Raw genomic sequence first — 17,770 nt, forward strand, 5'->3', positions numbered from 1 at the left:
CAGGGCTGACGGATGACAGGTCCATGTCCGCTCAGTTTATGCAGAACGGACACAGACAGAACCCGCTGCTCTATGGGTGGCTGGGTGTAAACAGACTCCGCTATCCATTTACACCTAAATGCCCTCCCATCCAATCCTCCTAGATAGAGGGTACATGCCCTTCCATTTTTTTTTAGTGGACCGGATCAGATTGGCATTTGGCAGATTTAAACAGACAAATGAAAACTGACAGGTGGATCTAATCAGACCCTTCATGTGAAAGCAGCCTAATACACACTTGGGGAGTATACAGCAAAAAAAGTTGAGGACTTTCTGGAAGCAAGCAATATGTGGGGAAAAGATTGAGCTGAACAGATCCCTGCCATGGCTGACCACAATTGGGTGACAATTCAGAGAAGCATAGAGACTGAGGACCGTCTTCCTGGGAGGATGTGAGGTGTAGTTTAAATACTTTGTGAGATCAGAGTATACTGGAGAGCACTCCTACTGCTTGTGAGGAAGGTCTTTCTCAGCAGGACATATAAGAGAGAGATCACAGCAATTCCTATACTTGTCTGAGGACTTGAACGGAACTAGAGCATGTGTCCAGAGATCCAGAGGCGGGTATAGCTAGGAAACACAGTTCAGTTCTGTTAATTACCGTTAGTCAGGATGCTGCAGGTGTTTAACCATATCTCTCCGAGTATTGTAATTGCCTTATTGATTATTTGTATAATTACATTTGCAAGTCTTGTTTCATTTTAAGCTTTGCTTGCCTTAATAAATTCATTGAAATACCTCAAGGTGCGTTGGTAAGTGCAGGATAAACAAGGTGTTTCATCTTTAGGTGTACAGAAAAATCACAAAACAAGTCAACAGCTCCTCAGGGGTAGCGCTACATTAGCTTTGGAGAAGGATAAGTGATAGGAAAGTGTTCCAAACATTGTCTAGTCACCCTATAGGAAAATTGAAAAAAGAGCTCAAAATGATCTTGAAGAAAGGATTAGATAAGCGTATAATCAATAAGTATGAGTGGAAATATTTAGATATACAATTTCCCAAGATCCCTGTCATATATGCTCTACTGTTAATACACAAAGATGCTGACAGGTATAAAGTGCAGGAACCTAGAGGTTAATAAGATATAATAAACCCACCAATGGCGCTCAGACCTAGACTGACTTGTCACTGTATGGAGTATATTATAACAGTCAGTAAAACATCAAATCTTCTAAATATAAAAACTGCTAATAACAAAGCTAAACGTTCATTAATAACTGAATACATAGTAGATGAACTTACAACCATAATATTTGAATAAGTAGCAAAAAGAATTGAAAAGGGCCAGCTGTAGAAAGTTTCCACAGGATGAATAAGACACCAAATGTGAAAGATATTCCAAATTACAACTGAAGTATGGCGGTGCAGCTCCTCATTATGATGATGATAAGATTATGAATGGCTATAAAGGTTCTCTCCAAGTTTATTGCACTTGTAAGGCACACCGTTGCTGTACAATTGTGATCTCAGTGCAGTGGATCATATCTGCAGCTCATCTCTATCTAGTTATGTCATCCTGCAGCAAGGATTCCCGACACTGGTCACAAAGCAATGGTCCTGTTAGCTCCAGGTGGCCCTTCTCCTTATACAGACTTTGCAGAGTTCTATATGTGAGTGTACATTTATTTATATTACTTGGAATAAGTCCTTACAAACTACATTATGCTGGGGCGCTTGTTTGCTCTTTTTGTGCAAAGTATATGTAAAACCTCACCTTACAAAACAACCCATACAGTTTAAAATAGGTAAAACATTTGTGTATAGATATATAAAAAAAATTATAAAAAACATTTTTAATTAATTTCATTGATGGAGTCATGTGCAGTGGGTGGAGTTTTTACAGAGATTGTGTTTGTGTCTCATATTTAAATATGTTTGTTCTGAGTTGTTTTTTAGATATTAATACTTTTTTTTACCAAAACGCATAAGCTGCTGTAACTTGCCCACTGTAGCCTTTATTAATAAAGCACTTTAATAGGTAGAACGCGTTGCCGGCTCTTCACCTTATATTCTCATGCTGTTTAAACTGCCAGGAAGACACTGTGAGTTTTGGAGCACCATTGGTCTACCTCCAGGGGTAATCAACTTAGGCAAGCATTATCATTTGCCAACTACTCTGTGCTCTCATGCCTAGTGTGGCCAGTTTTTAATAGGAAAGCAGAGTTTCAGCATAGCCCCCCCTTTGTGCTAGGCAGCCATACAGAACAGAAAAGTGGGCCAATAGAGTGTACATATTACTTTACAAATTAAATTAATTAAAATTATAATCCTAATACTGTATATTATTATTATTATACAGTATTTATATAGCGCCAAAGGGTATAACATGAGACAAGACAGTAACAAAACAATACACGAGGGGTTCAAGGGCCCTGCTCTTTCGAGCTTACAATCTAGGAGGGAGGGGAAGGTGGCACAGGAGGAGATGGCTGTGGGGATGGAGTGGTGGGAGGAGTGGAGGAGGTTAGTTGTTAGGTGAGGTCGGGTGTTAGGTGAGGTTGGGGTAGGCTTCTCTAAAGAGGAGGGTTTTCAGGGTGCGCCTGAAGGTGAGGAGGGTAGGTGACAGTCTGATGGATTGGGGTAGGGAGTTCCAGAGGATGGGGGAAGTCCTGGAGAAGTCCTGCAATCGGGCGTGGGAGGAGGAGACCAGGGAGCTAGAGAGGAGGAGGTCCTGTGAGGAGCGGAGGGCACGGGTAGGGTGGTATCTGGGTATCAGGTCAGTTATGTAGTTCGGGGCCGCATTGTGAATGGCCTTGTAGGTCAGGAATGTGCGTATCTTGGAGATGTTGTGGAGGTATTTCCACTGTGAGCTTAACTGTGTGCTTGTAGTTATCTTTTAATTTAATGATATAATTTTCTTTAATAAATGTACAATGACCTTCTGAGTAAGTCCATTTACTCTACAGGCATTAAATATACTCTTTCAGGAGACAGAAAGTCTATGGTAACAGCGCGTGCTTTGTCAAATGTTAAAGCCTGTTCTTTGTTGAGCAGTTTAATATTCCAATACCATAATGTTCCCCTATTGATTGTCCTGACATTTTTATCACCATCATTTTAGGGAGTTTTGAACATTTCTTTGTCCCGCGCACTTCAGCAACCAGCTATTCTGCATTGACGAGAAAGTCCACTGACTCCACCAATTTACTTGCTGTCTTGTAAACATCTCTCATTTTATTCACGTCTAGCAAGAGGATCCTCGATGGCTTCTCTCACAATTAATTGTCGCCTTTCTTTCCCAGGATCTTCATCTCAATAAACTGTGAATGTATTAAGGGCCACACAATTCCCAGCAAGAACAATATACATTCCTCAACACTTTGCTGACTAATCCACCGACCCAGCTGAGTAAACTCCAGTGCCGGCTGCAGTCTATTTCATCTCCTACAATAGGGCGACTGTTGAATAAAAAAATATTATTTGCTGTTTTAACTTACTATGGAAATATTACAAAACATATTATATCTCATATAGGAAAAGTTAGACACAAGCTATAGATAAGGACCATTAAACGTAAAATAAACACTGGCTCACATAAAAGAGTTATTAGAGGTATACTTTAGTCAACCAGGAAAATTTGAATTTCAAAGTGAACCTGTGCTTTGCTAATATTGACAAAGCTGGCTATACTTTTCATTCATAAAGTTTTGTTTTAAGAACATTCGATTTTCCAACTGTTAGCAAGGTCAAATCAACCTCTGTTCACAACCACAGTGACAAGAAAATGTGAAGAAGCAGGATAGAAATGCTTTTTTGAATGAAAGAATTTCTAACCATGAATGTGGAAAGTCCATTCATTCCAACATTGAAGGTTAAAAGCTAAGTTTTCTTAACCACTTCCCGTCCGGCACATGTGCATAAACGACCGGACGAGAGCAGTGCAGGAGCGGGTGGCCGTTTATAAACGGCCTCCGCATTCACTGCCTGTGCATGCTCCATGGGAGTGTGCGGCACCGCGATCCGGTGCCCGCTGTGTACCGATCGCTGTACAGGACCTCTGTGTGAGGTCCCGATCATGGGATCACTGATTGGCCAATCAGTGATCACATGAATAGTAGTAAACAAGATGTCACTTCCTGACATCATTGCATACTACTAGTGAAATCTGTGAATGATCACAGAGGTCACATGGTACAAGGCTATTCACAACAGCCTTGTACCATGTGACAAGCTGTAATCAATCACAGCTGTCACAGTATTTCTCAATGGCTGCAAGAATGCAGCCAGAGAGAAGGAGAAATTATTGCTCTTAAAGCCCTTATGGGTGTAAAAGCAATCAGTTTAAAAAAGAAAATCTTCATCACCCCCCCACAAGTAGTACAGTGTCACTATGGTGACACTGTACTGCTAGGGTGACAGTATGTTAAAAAATAAAAACATAAATAATGATATAAAAAAATAATAATAAATATAAACTAATTTGGGTTTTTTTTACTAAAAAGATAGCTGAATACATTTTGGCCAAGATTTATGAAGAAAGATTATTTATTTGCAAAATTGTATAAGAAAAACACTTTTTTTCAAAATGTTTGGAATTTTTCATTTATATAGAAAAAAAAATAAAAATCCCAGTGGTGAATAAATACCACCAAAAAAAGTTGTATCTGTCTCAAAAAAATGCTAAAATATGGGTACAATGTTGTATTTACGCGAAATTGTCATTCAAAGTGTGATAGCCCTGAAAGCTAAAAATTGGCCTGGACAGGAAGGGGGTGAAAGTGTCCAGACTTGAAGTGGTTAACTACTGTACTTAAAAAATTAAACTCATTATATCACCTAATATCTAATGTACTGATGAGAATTTCCATATGAAAGTTTGTACCAGCCTTTGTTCAAAAATCTACAAGGGCATGTCCAGGTTAACAGGTTTGCTGCACAGAAGGGACTGTAGGAATTAGACTTTTACAGTCTCTGTCCACATTCAGAACACTCAAAATTCCTGTTCTTCCTATTTCTCTGAAAGTTTAATTCTGTACAGGGCACATCAAGCCCCTTCTTGCCCTTTCTTAGGCTCCTTTTGCATGGGGTGTACGCCGCTGAGATCTGCAGGGGATCTGTCCGCTGATCCTCCCCTGATCAGAGCAGAGCGGGTGGATGACAGGTCCGTGTCTCTCAGTTTATACAGAGTTGACACGGAGAAAGCCCGCTCTGCTCTACTAGTGGCTAGGTGTTAACGGATTCCACTCTCCGTTTACACCCGACTGCCCTTGGATTCGATTCAACTATGCAGAAGGGAACAAATCCACCTCAGTTTTTTTTAGCAGACCAGATCAGACCAAAGGTAGGTGGGTGTAAATTGGTCCATAGGGGTGAATAGACCATCTTATCAGGTCCACCTGAAAATCTGACAGACAGACCAGATCGGACCCTTCCTGTGAAAGCGTCTTTAATGTTGATTGGCTGCTTATGCATCCAGCACTGAAATTTGGGCCGAACTTCATACCTATCAGTGTTAGATATTTCCTTGAAATATGATGAAGACTATCATCTAGCTAACCATCACTCTATGGTGAGTTAGTGCGTAATAGTCCAGTAATCCTACATCACAGGGTAACACCTGCCTATTGGAGTCAACAAACTTTCCCCCAGCATTACTTACCCCATAGAATGCATGCTGTATGTTTGTTCTGGTCTACCACACCATTCCACATCACTCCAGCTATCACTACTAGCAGCTTATAGGCTCAGAAAAGGACATACAGGTGAAACTCGAAAAATTAGAATATCGTGCAAAAGTTCATTTATTTCAGTAATGAAACTTAAAAGGTGAAACTAATATATGAGATAGACTCATTACATGCCAAACAAGATAGTTGATGATTTGTCATAATTGTGATGATTATGGCTTACAGCTCATGAAAACCCCAAATCCACAATCTCAGAAAATTTGAATATTGTGACAAGAATATTACATGCAATCAATACAACAATGATTGTACATAAAACAATATCGGACCTCTGAAAAGTATAAGCATGCATATGTATTCAGTTTGGGCCCCTTTTGCAGCAATTACTGCCTCAATGCGGTGTGGCATGGAAGCTATCAGCCTGTGGCACTGCTGAGGTGTTATGGAAGACCAGGATGCTTCAATAGTGGCCTTCAGCTCTTCTGCATTGTTCGGTCTCATGTCTCATCTTTCTCTTGGCAATGCCCCATAGATTCTCTATGGGGTTCAGGTCAGGTGAGTTTGCTGGCCAATCAAGCACAGTAATCCCACGGTCATTGAACCAGGTTTTGGTGCTTTTGGCAGTGTGGGCAGGTGCCAAGTCGTGCTGGAAAATGAAGTCCGCATTCCCATAAAGCTCGTCTGCGGAAGGAAGCATGAAGTGCTCCAAAATCTCCTGGTAGACGGCTGCATTGACCCTGGACTTAATGAAGCACAGTGGACCAACACCAGCAGATGACATGGCTCCCCAAATCAACACAGACTGTGGAAACGTCACACTGGACTTCAAGCATCTTGCAGTGTGTGCCTCTCCATTCTTCCTCCATACTCCGGGTCCTTGGTTTCCAAATGAGATGCAAAAGTTGCTCTTATCAGAAAAGAGGACTTTGGACCACTGAGCAACAGACCAGGTCTGTTTTTCTTTAGCCCAGGTAAGACGCTTCTGACAATGTTTGTTATTCAGGAGCGGCTTGAGAAGAGGAATATGACATTTGAAGCCCATGTCCAGGATCCGTCTGTGTGTGGTGGCTCTTGATGCACTGACTCCAGCTTCAGTCCACTCCTTGTGAAAGTCCCCAACACTTTTGAATGGCCTTTTCCTGACAATCCTCTCCAGGCTGCCGTCATCCCTGCTGCTTGTGCACCTTTTTCTTCCACACTTTTCCCTTCCACATAACTTTCTATTAATGTGCTTTGATACAGCACTTTGGGAACATCCAACTTCTTTTGCAATTACCTCTTGAGGCTTTCCCTCCTTATGGAGGGTGTCAATGATGGTTTTCTGCACAACTGTCAGGTCAGCAGTCTTTCCCATAATTGTGATTCCTACTGAACCAGACTGAGAGAGCATTTAAAGGCTCAGGAACCCTTTGCAGGTGTTATGGCTTAATTAGCTGATTAGAGTGGGACACTTTGAGCCGAGAATATTGCACCTTGTCACAATATTCAAATTTTCTGAGATTGTGGATTTGGGGTTTTCATGAGCTGTAAGCCATAATCATCGCAATTATGACAAATCACGGCTTGAACTATCTTGCTTTGCATGTAATGAGTCTATGGCATATATTAGTTTCACCTTTTAAGTTGTATTACTGAAATAAATTAACTTTTGCACGATATTCTAATTTTTCGAGTTTCACCTGTAAATGTAATATTGAAGACAATCTCATGCATCGGATAGCTGGTGTGGCTGCTGGTTGCACTACATGAGGAAGGCTGACCTGTGGCTAGACAAGGAAGGTGACATGACAGGGCTTGTGCACAGAGATCTACAAGTGAGTGAAATTTCTGACTAGTGGTTCATGAATTGCAATGCCTTGGTGGTAGGGGGAGTTTTTTTTATCACAAGAGCAATGTGCTAGATTCTGTTACAGCCACCATTCCCTTTTAAACAGACTCATTTTGAAATGTATATTCTTTATGATGGCCAGTATAGAACACTTACTTTTAAACAAGGCCTACTGTCAGGAATGGATTCACCACTGGTGGTGGGACTCACCTGCCGTGTGGGCTGCAGTACCAGAGCTGGCCAGCGGGTGCTCTCAGCAACCAGAAGCTCACTCCTGCAATCAGCCATCACCTGAGGTTGATTGCAGGAGGTGTATTTAAGGAATGGCCAGACCTGCAGTCAGTGCCTTGGTGTATTGTTTCCCATGAGCCCTTGTACTTGGTATCCTGTGTTCCTGCCTATCTGCTGACCCTGCTTTGATCCTGACCTCTGCTGACCGTCTCCTGTTTAACCCCTGGCTTGCCTGACCATCCTTCTGCCTGATCCTCTGTACCGCGCTGCCCGTGAGTTACTGAACCCGGCTTGTGACCCTGACTATTCTCTGCCTGCTCCTCCGGTACCTCGCTGCCCGCACATTGCTGACCTGGCCTGCCTGACGCTACCCAGATGATCCATCCATCCATCCCGCACGGATCTGTCCCTGTTACCAGGTCTGCCAGCCTCTTCACGTCAGGCTCCTTTCCCCGCACACCTCTGACGACGCTCTTTACCATTGCCGGACGTACTCAGGGGTCGCGACCTGGTCTCAGTCTGCTCCAAGTCCATCCCCACCATCAGGGGCCCTGGTGAATAAGCAGATTGGGACATAGACCCCGCGCCCTGTACAGTACCTAACGGCCTGCCTGACCATTCCACCTCTCCAGCCCTGACTACGCCTGTGTTCCCACACATTTCTGGTCATACCCGGATCCCCAACACCTACAATGAAGACTTCTTACTAAAGTTTACAATATTGCACCCATTTTTACTTATCTGTTGACAACAACAGGGGCCTTAAATATGGACTGAAATACAGTATTCAGTAAAAACAGTGCCTACAGCATACGGGTGAAAGGTTGGTTGTTTTTTGCCCAAACCCCTTAAAAGCATGAAAACCTGGACAATGTCTATATTTTGTGTTCTGATGCTTATTGCTCTGCTAATTACCTCTGCTCTGCTAAGAGAATCAATGACCAATGAGTCTCTATAATAAAAGGGATGTCTATATGCTATTATAGCAATACTATATATTGTTATAATGGTGCATCCTTGTTTAATCAGGGATTTTTGAGGATTATACTTTATAATATACTTGGATTCTTTGTCAGACTGCAAGGTCCACCTATCTCTTGCTGGAGCTCCAACCCTTGGATATCTTCTGCTGATATCTGCTGGAAGACCAACGCTTAAAGAAGTTTCAATCTCCTGGGTTCATGTAGCTCTTACCGGTTCCTCCTGCTGCCTTCCAAATCATTGCTGTATTCTGTAATAGGTAGAGGTTGACAGGAAGAACTAGTGTGAGTTGAGGGGACCCAGGAGATGGATAGTTCTGGAAATGTTGTTTTTGCTGGGGACTTCAGTAAGAGTCAGCAAAATCTAAGTGATGTTTGGAAACACACAGGAGGAAAAATAAGAATGTACGTTTTTTTCTACAGGTATGTCTTTAATTAAAAATATTACTATACGTATAGCAGAAGTTACCATCAGTGAAATTCACAAATTACAATGATCACTAGAACCAGAGACTCGGGTAGCTGAAATGATTAACAAATATTGACTTTTCTTATACAAATTGAGTTTGGTCTGCTCTCCCTACAAGTGAATGGATCCATCAAATTTAAAACCAATATGGTGGCTTCAGAGGAAGAATAGAGTTGAACTTAGCTTGACTTTTACATTAAAAAATGGATGTTATCATCAAACCTCAGTTCTAGATCTACTGATCGGTTTGATATGCGGTTTTACTGAAGCCTGTAAACTTCTAAATAATGGAAGCATTGTGAGAACAAAAGTCATTGTCAGGGCTCCGGGTATGACCAGAGGTGTGTGGACTGACACAGGGAAACACAGGCTTCAGATATGGTATAAACAATATGATTTATTAAGACTAACAATACAAAACGCAGTGCAAAACTAAACATAAACACAGTGCAAACAAACCAAACCACCTACAGATAACAATACATACAATGCAAGAGTCGTCAGGCAGGCCAGGTCAGTAGCAAACGGGCAAATGGAGTACCAGGAACAGGCGGGAGAGTGGTCGGGGTCACAAGCTGGGTTCAGTAACTCACGGGCAGAGGGTCAGGCAGAGAATGGTCAGGGTCACAAGCCAGGGATCAAACAGGAGAAGTCAGCAGAGGTCAGGATCAGGCAGGGTCAGCAACAAGTCAGGCAGAAACAGAAACAGGACCACAGGATACAAGATACAGGGGCCCATGGAAAAACACACACCAAGGCCCTGACTGTGAGTCTGGCCATTCCTTAAATACAACCCCTGCAATCAGCTTCAGGTGTTTGGCTGACTGCAGGGGTGAGTCTCTGATTGCTGAGAGCACCCGCTGACCAGCTCTGGTACTGCAGCCCACAAGGCAGGTGAGTCCCACCATTATTGGCAAGTCCATTCCTGACAGTCATACTTCTATACTGTATGAGTTGTGTATTAACCAAAGCTGTAAAAAAACATTGTCTATGAATGATCAGTCACTTGGCTCCATACAGTACAAATCACAGGGCGAATCTGTTTTGTGACTTTACTTTCTCAGATAATTATTTAAATTTGCTCAATGATTTAAAAGAGCATTAGTCATCAGTGAAGCCTCTCAGGGAGTACACATCAAATAAAAACATCATTTTAACTGTTGCAGAACATGCAAATGTTTGTACTCCTCATTGGACTAAAAGTTCAATAACTAGAATTACCAGCTATTCTGCAAAATTATTCACGGTTCAGTAAGCTCTGAAAGAAGGGAAGCTCGGCTCCATTGAACTGAAAAGCAAGCTATGTGTATTCAAAGTCTGATAAAGGAACATAACTTTCTACAACTGTGACTAGGAACAAACAGATAACAGAATTTGGGATGATCTAATATAACAAATAGCAGAAGCGCACAAGACTGACAATAAAATACAGGCAGTATGTACACTAACTGTTTTGCTTTGTTCATCATATGATTGCAAATTTCTACAGTGGTTCTGCTTGCTTGCACCTTGTATGGTTTCCCGCTGCTCTTCAATTGGCATCACACTTTGAACTATTCAATTGCAGCAATAATAAGCTGACAGCACAGAAACATTGATTTTTCTGGAACTCTAATATGATAAGAGAATATAAAACATTTAACTTGTCTAAGGACTAAAACTTAGTTGTTTAATGTGCTCAGAACAGTAATATTTCATCAGGCTGTACCTTTTCAGGGAGGAGTACTGCTGATAAATAGGACAGCAGTAATAAATAAGGCTCTTTGATTAAATAGTATATAAGGGTGACTCAACACCATTGGGGAATCTTGTACATAGTCAATAAATCTGCACACTGGTTACAGGACATAAGAGGTCATGTTGTCCCTTGGCACAAAAGAATGATGAAACCTGTTTTTAAAGTTGATATTTAGTTAAAAAAAAAAAGTTTTTTTTTCCTCTACAGTAGTCTTGTTCAACCCACAGCCCAAGACAGCTATGAATGCGGCCCAACACAAAATCTTAAACTTACTTAAAATTGTGGATTTTTTAGAATTGTTTATAAAAATGCATTTCCACTAAGCGAACACATGCAGCCAAAGAAAAATTTGACAGCAGGGGCGGACTGACCATTTGGAAACTCGGGCACTGCCCGAGGGCCCAGGGTCAGTAGGGGGCCCCATGAGATGCCCCTGGTACCATTTTCATAGGCTTTTTTGAGTTTTGGCAAGGACACAGGGGCCCCATGCTCCCCTATTGCCCGGGGGCCCCATGAGTTGTCAGTCCGCCCCTGTTTGACAGTGTGTTTTTACTGAACTTTTAACATTTTTATCTTGCCAAAGAAAAATCTCCCACTCTTCACAATCACGACTTAATCATTTCACCAGTTTTTAGCATTACCTATATTTGTGAGCAAGTATTTTCAATGATGAAGCACACGAAGGGTAAAATTAGAACCAAAATATCTGATGAGCACCTTGAGATTTCATTGAGAATTGCTGCTATATCCTTCGAACCAGATATTGATGTGTTAGTTTATCAAAAAGAGTGTTTTATGTTGCCCTCTTTTACTTTTATAACAAAAAAAATTACAAAAAGATGAAGTTTTATTACTCAGATAGGTACATTACATTACCTTTATGTGTGGCCCAAGTTAATTCCTCTTCTTCCACTGTGGTCCAGGAAAGTCAGAAGGTTGGACAACCCTGCTCTATAGCTCCAGTTATAATACTTAGCTTTACTAAAGTATGTCCTGCCATGTGTAAGCTGAGGCTGCTGAATTCTGTAGAAATCCTCACTGCAGGGCAGCCCTGTCCTCTTCCTCCTGCTGAACTTCTGACACTGCGGGGGTTGGATCTCCAGGCTCAGCTGCATTAGCATTCTCCTCATGCCCCTCCTCCACTGAGAAAAGTACTTTCATTGATTTCACTGCCCATAACACAATGTGTGAATGGGGGGTGGGAAGAGTCTAATTAGTCTCCACCATTCACAGGTTGTGTTACAGGCAGTGTTATGAGTGAAAGAACTTTTCTCAGTGACGGAGAGGGCAGGAGGTTGTGTGTCCCCATCAGATCATCTTTAGTGCAGCTCAGCTCGGAGACCTGGAGCTGTTAACCCCCACAGAGATAGAAGCTAAGCAGCAGGAAGAGGACAGGGCAGTCCTGCGGTGAAGATTTCTACAGAATCCAGCAGCCTGCACATCATAGGACATATTTCATTACAGGCAGGTCATGTAATTAAAGCAATAGAGAATAAAATATTTGCTTGTTTTTTTTAAGCTAATCTTCATCTTTAACCCCTTGACGCTGACCACACACAAATTAGCGGCCTCACAGAACTGGGCTTTTTTCCATGGGGCCGCTAATTTGCATTCCTGTCTTTCTGCTGGGAGTGTGCCACTTGGTGCACTCCCAGCGCAAAGATGGGGATGTCACTGAGAGCCTCGGGTCCCGTTTTGACGATCGGGATCCAGGACTCCCAATTCCGGATCACATGATCGCCATGATAGCCTCTGATAAGCTATCACAGTGATCAGTCACTGTGAAGCCCGCCCCCCTTGTTTTCTCTCTCTGAATGGAGGAGAAAGATACAATGTATCTCTCTCTGTCCTTTCAGAGAAAGAAAAATGTGTGTGTAAATAAATAAATAAATAGTTAAAAAAGCAAATTGCGCACAATTGTTTCTGGGCTGTACTACGGGTACAGACAACAACTAACATACACGCATGTGGTATTACTGCGATCGTCAAGAGCTGGAGAAATTATTTTGGGTTCTTGTTTGGTGGTAGGTTATGGTAATAGCAAGAAATATACAGCTAAATGTACATTTTAGGTTTTTTTTTTACTATTTTGGGCAGTTTTCCTTTGGCAATAAAAAAAATAAAATCAGGAGATATCCAGTACCATTTACCAACAAATGAAGGCCCAATTTGTCCTGAAAGAAAAACAAGGTATAATCCCCCTGGACACACAAAGCACTTGTGATGATATGAACAGTTTTGCTATTACAAGTCAAAGTTGAACAACTGTGCTTAGGCATTAAGATTTGTTTTACCCTTAGGCACGAAGGCATTAAGTCTCCACCATTTTATTTACCAACCATGGTAAAGTTGAACTCGGGACAAACAGATAAATACAACATTGAAATGCATATATAGCAGTTGTGTTATTTGTTAAATATCTTATATTTTTCTTTACCCAGTTCTGAGTTTATTTCTCAAAACTACCTACGGTAGTCAAGCAACACGGCTTGGTCACCTCCCCACCCCTAGCCTGTGATTAGATGTTTATGAGAAGCAGCAATCTGATAAGGTCATCTCTCTCCTCCTCTTTGTGGGTTTGTTTGCAGCACATTTACATCCAGGACATTTAGGAGGCCCTCAGTGATGCAGTACATGGGGTTAAAAAAAGCTGGAATCAAATTTATTAATAACACTAGTAACATTTAAAACGCATTTTCTCTCTCTCTCTCTCTCTAACTTCATTGTAAGCTCTGCCTGTCTATTGGCACTGTGGAGGAGATTTACTAAAACTGCACACACAATCTGGTCAGCTCTGCATAGAAACCAATCCGCTTCCAGGTTTTACTGTCAAAGCTTAATTGAAAAAGCTGATTAGAAGCTGATTGGCTACCAATGCGCAGCTGCACCAGACTCTGTGTGCTCCAGTTTTAGTAACTCTACCCCTATGTGTCCACACACTTAAGAGTAGGCTATATTAGCAAATTAGAGGCTGGCAATCTGCAAGATAGAGTAGGACTCATCAGAGAAGGCTCACTTTGAGCAGTTGGCCAGCTCAGGGACAGGGCAAGTATTGGGCAGGAGAGGCTGCTGTCCTGGGCACTGTGAGGTGGGGGCACCACAAGTAGATTGGGGGAGGGGATTTGGGTTGGAAGGGGGAACTTTTTTGGGGGGCATCAGGGGGTAAGAATTGGTCAAGTAGGGGAAATTTGGTGAGTAGTAATGTGGGGGATTTGTTTTGGAAGGCAGGATGGGGGGCAAAAACTTGTTGGAAGGGAGGATTTCAGCAGGGGGGTGGACGTGTACTGGGAGGAGGGGGAATTCATACTTAACATGCAGATTAGTGTTCAATTTGTTTTTTGTTATTTTTTTTGGGGGGGGGTATACTTGCTGACACATAATGCTCATACATCTTGGGGGGTGTAATTTGGTAAACATGGCTTTTTTGGTGAGATGACCTTGTCCCAGCACTGGGCTAGCTTGGACATGTATTGCAATACACAGTATATGCAAAGAATCCATTTTTTAATAATCAAGATTGAGCTATGAATATGTAAGGATTAATGAGTGGCTACACCTCTTTAGTATCTCATGTGTTGTATACAGTATATGGAAGCTATTAGGACCTGAACACTCATATCTCCACTTCTACTGCTTCTACTGCTCACTTTGCTGTACTCCCCTTGTATTATATTTTATTTATTGTGATTGTTTCTTTGGGCACACATCTGCTTGCTTGTATATATAGTTGGTTTTACCTGATGGTGCTGTCCATTCTCCTAAACCTTGTGTACATAGAGTATGCTGTATATATTTGCTGTATATTTTGCATTGACTGGTGTTTTGTTAACTGCTTTCCTGCCACCCTATAGCAGAAATACTGTAACAGGGCGGCAGGGGTGCGCAAAATCACACATATATATATGTGGCTTTGCATTTCCGGGTAGGCGTTCCCTACCTGTGCCGCCATTGGCGGCCTCACCTGTCGATCACCGAGTCCCTGCCGCCAGCACCCGTTGATTGCCTTATATCCCTGACAGGGGAGAGAACTGTATATGACCAGTACAGATCTCTCCCCTGTCAGCTCCTGCACACTGCTTTGTATGGCTCTGCATGTGCTTACAGTGTAAAGCACACACACAGCGCACAATGAAACAGCGCACAGCACACAGTTAACACTTTGATCACCCCAGATGTTAACCCCTTCCTGCCCAGTGTCATTAGTACAGTGTCAGTGCTTTTTATTAGCACTGATCACTGTATTGGTGTCACTGCGGATGTCAGTGACAGTCAGTTCCCCCCAGTGTCAGAATACTGGCCGCAGTCCAGCAGACCTGCTATAAGTCTCTGATTCTCTGATCGCCGCTTTACTAGTAGAAAAAAGAATTCCAGTATCTATAACGCCATTTGTAAACGCTAAAACTTTAATTCATTCAATTAATTTACATGTATTGGGATTTTTTTTTTTAGCAAAGACATGTAACAGAATACATTTTGCCTTAAATTTATGACGAAGTTTGATTTTTTTACATTTTTTTACTGGACATTTTTTGTTTTTTTTTATCAAAAATGGTGATCAAATACCACCAAAAGAAAGCTCTATTTGTGGAAAAAATGGACATAAATTTAATTTGGGTGCAGCATTGAATGACCGCACAATTTTTTGTTAAATTAACGCAGTGTCATATCACAAAAAATGTCCTGGTCAGGAAGGGGGTAAATCCTCTGGTGGGCAAGTGGTCAATATGTGCCTGTTGTTAAAGTATATCTTAAAAGAAAATATAATGTACTGCAGTTTACTAAGCTTTAAATACAGTGACTGCAGTAGTTTTCTTTTTTCAGTCTTGTTTTCTTTTATTCTAGCCTGGTAATCCGGCAAACAACATGCTCCCTGTCCCTTCATGTCTACACTAGTTTCTTTATTGTATTTATGTCAGTAACCATGGCTGTTATACAAACTGGACTTCAAACGTGTTTGCCTTTGTTTATCTCCATTATTTCATGGTATATAGATGGGTTTAATAGTTCACATAATAAAAGGTGAGTTTCTTTGTACTTTCTTTTAGGCTCACAAAAAGTGACAAGAACACTGAATTTCCTGCAAGATCGGCTTTCTATGCCTGCTAAAAAAATGTTCTTGGCCTGGAAAATGAATTCAGCCACCACATCTAAGGACTGGTAAATTGATTTACAAATGATTACATTTTTGATTGATTGATTGGATAATACATTTTTAGTGAGAGGATTGGCGCTATATCAGCAATAGAAACACTTAAGATCCAGATTGATTGGTTAATTTGTTTTGATTGATTGACTGAATGATTGATTGCTAAATATTACATTTTTGTTTTTAGCTTCATATATGATTTTAGCTTTAAGGCTAGGTTCACACCTATGCAGGTTGCGTTTGACCTGTTTCTGCATTGCGTTTGCATTGTTGATGCGTTTTAGGTGTTTTTTGGGTTTTGTTTTAATTTTTTTTATTTTTCTTGTTGCTAGGCAGATTTAAAACGCGAAATGCATCAAAAACGCAGCAAAAATACATGCTTTTCTGCAGCGTTTCCAGTCTATAGAACCGAAAATGCAACACTTTGCATTAAAAAAAGTACCTGACCCTTTCCAAAAAACGCACTGGGTGAAAACGTGGAAATGTAAACCTGTCCCATAGGAAATTAATGAAGCAGTTTTCCATTTTTTTTCTCATTTTGGATAGAGTATAGAATGGATGTATAAAACCCTGTTCTACATTTTATTCTTCTGTGTCTAATTGGGAAGATTTTCCTTAAAGCATATCTATTATGAAAATGTAAAATCCTGTATTCATTTCCACATTCTGTTTCAATTATTTCTAGCCTACTCCTATTACTCTGAACAATCTTAAGTTTGTTAACTTACTTGGTGAAGATCCGCACACAACTACTTCCTTGAATTCTGAGACGCGGTCACTATGCCCTGTGGGTAGGCACTGTTGTGTCACATATTTCACAGAGCCTGCCTTCTGGACTACAGAGGTGCTGAGAGGAGGAGTTTCAGGAGGCGGAGTCAGTACAGGAATCACTGCTTGCAGACAGGAAAGTATCATGGGATATGTAGTCCTTAGAAACAGAAAATAAACATCAGGAGGAGGAGAAGTTGCAAAGAATGCAGAAGGCCAGGAGACAAGCAGAACTCACAACATGAAAGGAGATTTTTCAAGTCAGTTTATATTGGATTGTCAATCTACAAAAGATTGTGTCCCTTATGCAGATGCTTCTTTTAGGTGAAATCCGCCTCCATTCACACATGCAAAAAATTCTAACGCTGACAGCAATGCGAGCCAACGCACATATACTGCTAATGTACATTTTTTATGCATTTAACATGCGTCTAACCACAGGGCACTTTTACCCCTTCCTGCTAAAGCTAGTTTTTATCTCACAGTTTGAATGACAATTGCGCAATCATGCAACACTGTACCCAAACTAAATTTTTATCATTTTTTTCACACAAATAGAGCTTTCTTTTGGTGGTATTTAATCCCCACTGGGGCTTTTATTTTTTGCTAAATAAATGAAAAAAGACCAAACATTTTGGAAAACCAAGTTTTTCTTCGTTCCTGTTATAAAATTTAGCAAATAAATAGTTGTTCTTCATAAATTTAAGCCAAAATGTATTCTGATACATATGAAAATAACTCAAATCAGTGTATAATATTTAGTCTGTGGGAAAGTTATAGTCCACAAACTATGGGATATATCTGAAAATTGATTAATACTGATGTACTGTTGGCCTCATTTCTTGAGGCCCAAAAATGTTAGGACAGTACAGATATCGCCCAAATTACCTCTTTTTGGAAAGTAGACAGTCTGAGGTATTTAGTAAGAGGCATGGCGAGTTTTT

The sequence above is a fragment of the Staurois parvus genome, unplaced genomic scaffold (assembly GCF_062004578.1).
Source record: "Staurois parvus isolate SC_StPar_1 unplaced genomic scaffold, SC_StPar_1.0 ptg000047l, whole genome shotgun sequence".
In the NCBI taxonomy this organism is placed as follows: domain Eukaryota; kingdom Metazoa; phylum Chordata; class Amphibia; order Anura; family Ranidae; genus Staurois; species Staurois parvus.